A 4,691-nucleotide genomic window follows, 5' to 3' on the forward strand; every position below is an offset into this window, starting at 1 on the left:
GTACAAAAAGTATAAAACAATACAATATCCACAATAAAGTTGGGTCGCCGAAAATGTAAAAAAATGAAAATGTTAAATGTTAAATTTACTTAGTTTATTAAGATTACATTAGTCAAGAACAATAATTCAGAGCGTTTAACGAAAGTAAATAGCAATGTCTGTCATTCAAATTAAATATAGTAATGTTTTTATATTAAATTTATAATACATTTCATTGCCGAATGAAGTTATTTATGGTACTGAGCGAATAAACTCAATGAGAATTACAAACTATCGAAATCATATAGAATGTTGCAAGCAAATTATATTGATAATACCGTTGGATCTGTTATAATTCATACTATAGATATATAATACTATAAAATATATAATTTATAGTTGATACAACCCTTGTTGAATTAGGTCAAAAGTATAAGAAAATGATTATGAATTTTAACTGGTTCAAAAAAATCATAGTATAAGCTTATTTCTCGCGAATCTAATTAAGTTATTCTGTCTAGAAAATATGCATAAAACAATTATTTTTGCAACAAAACAGTATTGAAAAGTATATAAGAATAGTAATAAGTCCACTCGTGATTAGTATTTAGCATTGAAATACCTGTGTAAACAGTCGAGAAGATTTAATTAATTAAATATAAAACATTGAGTTTTTTATTTTTATGTATAGTTTTCTATAGAATATAAAGAATAATAAACACTTTCTAGCTCTATAAATGAGGTTACGCTACCTCACTTTATGATCTATCTACTTTGTTAGTTCTTTGGTTATATATTAAATATTAAAGCAAATTTTTAAATCAAGTATTTTTAATATATCAAGTTTAGAGTATATTTTTTAACGCAAATTGATAATAACAGCAATGATTAAGGTAAAACTAATAGTTTTTAATAAACACGCACCATATTTAAAATAAAAAAAATTAAAATAAGAAACTTGCTAACTTCCTCGTTTACATATCTCTGAAACCGCTGAGATTGATCTTCCGCTTGTGTTTTAATTTTCTCAATAAATGTTGAGATGTGAAGACATTGTGAATTGTTAAAAATCATTCGGAGAATTTTATTTTGAGACCGGTAAATTGTGTTGATATTATATTGGGTGGCACAGCACCAAATTTTTGCAACGTCAGACCATATAGGTTTAATAATTTGCTTGTAAATTATAATTTTATAATATGAAGAGTTTTGATTTTCACCTCTTAAGCCAGTACATTTTTGTAAACTTCAGCAATAAGGAGTTATAAAACAAATTCAATATGTATTTCGTTCAAATAATAAAATCTCAATGAACGGTCGACATAACAAACGAAACACCAGAAAAGCGTAGTGAACTTATAAAGTTAAGTTATATTTAAGCAATAATTTTAATTGAAAATAAAAAATAAATTTGAATGGTAAAGCATTTATTTATAAAACAAAAAAACACATTAAATTGAATAATTTAAATCAAAATATATTGCAAATTTTGTTTTTATTTTTAATAGACACTCTTATCATATTACATATTTAAACATAAATACAGTAAAAAATAATAACAATAATGTACAATGATAATAATTACAGTAATTAAACTTTAATAATAAGTGTTGCTTATTATGAGAAGGAAATTTAAAACTGAATGCACTTATATACTTTCGTATTTTCTGAAAATATTTATTACAAATACAATTGCTCTTTTTAGTCCATTAAAAAATAACTAGAATACTTTAAAACTTGAGTAGTTATGAACTATTTTGCAACGCATATATACGTGAAATAAATTCAAGTCTCTTTTTTGGAGCTCTTAATATTTTTATTATTTTTAAAGATTGTTTTAAATAATTATTTAATTTAACTATTTCGATTAATACACAAGTGCATTTTTTAAGCAATTTTTAATTGGTCTTAATGGTATGAAGTACAATTGTTTTTCCAATAAAATAGCAATTTTCATTCAATTAGTTCAATTATAAACATTTGATTATTTATTATCGAATGGCTTAATTAATTTGCAGATCATTAATTCCTGTGCAATTAAATAATTTGCAAACATGCATACACAAATGTTACATATAAACCACAATAAATCAAAAATAATTAAATTAAATGAACTTAAATATATTTTAGTGCAATAAAACTTTTGAGTTCATTCCATTAAAGCAATTTTATTTAATTGTTTTGCTACCGATTTCATAAGTATTGAATCATAAGTATTGAATCAAAAGTATTGAATCAATAAGTTAATTGCATTCAAAAGTATACAGTTGCAATGAAGAATGAACATCGAGTGAATGTTGCCAATGAAAATATATTATTGAATGGTAACGAATTTTTGAAGAAGAAGTCCATCGAAAATATACCTTTTACATTTTGTGAAATAAATTGGATATTTATCAATACTTTCACTTTAAGAAAGCTTTTATATAAAGAGAACTATCATTTATAGTAATTAATATGTGCATGAGATTGCAAAATATTTTTTTAATAGTCAGAAATATTAATGTAGTAAACGCATATAATATAAATTATTTACTTACTCATTGCTTTAAAGATTTTCAGGTCAGTATAAAATTAATATTTAGTAATATTAAGTAATAGAAATTAATGTTTTCTTACTTTAACGTGTATGCTAACTTTTAATATATCATTAATTAATATAAATACATCAAGAATTCAAAATATTAATGATAAAGTCCTCTACTACAACAGTTACTGCACTTAAATGTGCAACGTGACGTATGAGTTTTCTTATTAAACAATTTTGTGTAATGAAAATAACAAATAAAAAATATTAAGAAAAATCTACAATTCATATACATTCATTAATTTATGTTTAATTGCAACAAAGTTTTTTGCATAAAATTTATATATACTCTGATTACTCAATAAATTTTCCATTGCTTTATTTTGCAATTTATTGACTTTGTTTCTGTAAATTAAAAAATAAACAAGCTACCAAATATCGAATTTATTTACTTGTAACGTTCAGGGTGAAAGCTTTAATTAATGCATTTATTGAAAGTAAAAATGGCAATATTTTCATTTCGTTTCAATATTTATTATTTTTGCTTCATTCTTAATACAATTAAATTTCCCCGTTGCATATAGAAGGTTGCAGATCTTTTAGATTGTTATGAAAAAGAGAAATTGTTGAATTTCCAATATTTATTTTACAATGTATGAAATGTCTGTTTCAGTTGTAAATAATTTGGTTATTTATGAAATAAATTATTAAAATTACTTTTATGTCATTGTAAATTATTTCAGCAGTCTCTGAATTATCAGTCACAGCGGTTTAATGTTGTTTGTTATATACTATATATACTATACGTATTCCATAATAAAATTTTCTTAGTAATATGTTCAGACAACATTTTTTTTGTTATAATAGTATTTTTAATTAATTAATGTACATAATTTCTTTTTTTTTTAGGTAAGTGTATAAATCAAATTTATAATAAATATTTCCAGACTCTTGTGGTAAGTTTTTTTTGATCATAATATCAATGAGTATATAAATAATTTACTGTTAATTTTTTTTTGCCGTCGAAAAGAAACAATTTTAAAGTAAGAAGGGTTCGAATAGAAATGAAAAGACGACAACAAACATTTTTGTTAATTTATTTAAATTTGGATACAACGTTGCTTCGAGTATTGCCAAGTATTCATCATCAGTGGTTTTTGGAAATATTAGAATTTTTTTTTAAATTAATTTATAGTCTATATATAATTTGTTTGGACTGCAAATGCCAAGCTTTTAACTCATGCTTGTCAAATTAGAAGCGATAATAACACAAGTAGCCAAGGCTGAACAAACTTTCAATGCTTGAGTTTCAAGATTTTTGTTTTTTTATTTAGAGGTGACACTAACCACTTGCCATGCTTTAAATTAGAACGAGCTTATAAACTACAGCTTTATTTGAATTTTTTGCTTTTTTTAATTTCAAATCTATTTTTTTTTGCAAACATCTGTTTGCTTATTTTCACTTACTATACGTAAGCGCCAATTTTACAAATGTTACCCTAGAAGTTTGCAGATCGCGATTAGGTAAAGCTGAACTTCGCTTATGGTTCATATTTTTCATAATTCTCATTTTTTAATGTTAATATTTTTTCTGTCTATTTAAATGAAAAGACAAAAAAAATAAATTCAATTAATTAACTTAAATTTTTGTTGTTGCCTAAATTCAATTAATTAACTACCTTTTCTACCTTTTATATAAATATTTTGCTTTGAACTTAAGTGGGATGTTGCCCCCTTAAAATTACATAAAATAATTAAATAATAAATAAAAATAAATAAGTAAATAAATAAAAATAAAAAATAATAAAATTTAATTGAATAGGTGCTCTTTTTTAAATCTAACTGACATACATTGCAATTAGTAATCCCGTATCCTAAAACAAATAATTACTTTATGTTAATTATTATTAAAGTATATTTAAGTGTTTATAATCAGTAATAGAAAATTTGTAAGTGCAAGATATAATTAACAATATTAAAATTTTTGAAGCTTTGTCCAACTTTTCTACGTTAATTAATTAAATAGTTTTAGTGTCCAAAAAAACTAACCCATATTTTTATTATGAATTAGAGTTGAATAATTAACTTGACATTTATAGCATTAGTTTTATTAATAAAGATCCACAAATATAGCTCATGGTATAATAAGTATTATACCATGACTATAACTTCTTTGAAGTTTTAT

The sequence above is a fragment of the Teleopsis dalmanni genome, chromosome 2 (genome assembly GCF_002237135.1).
Source record: "Teleopsis dalmanni isolate 2A chromosome 2, ASM223713v2, whole genome shotgun sequence".
NCBI lineage: Eukaryota > Metazoa > Arthropoda > Insecta > Diptera > Diopsidae > Teleopsis > Teleopsis dalmanni.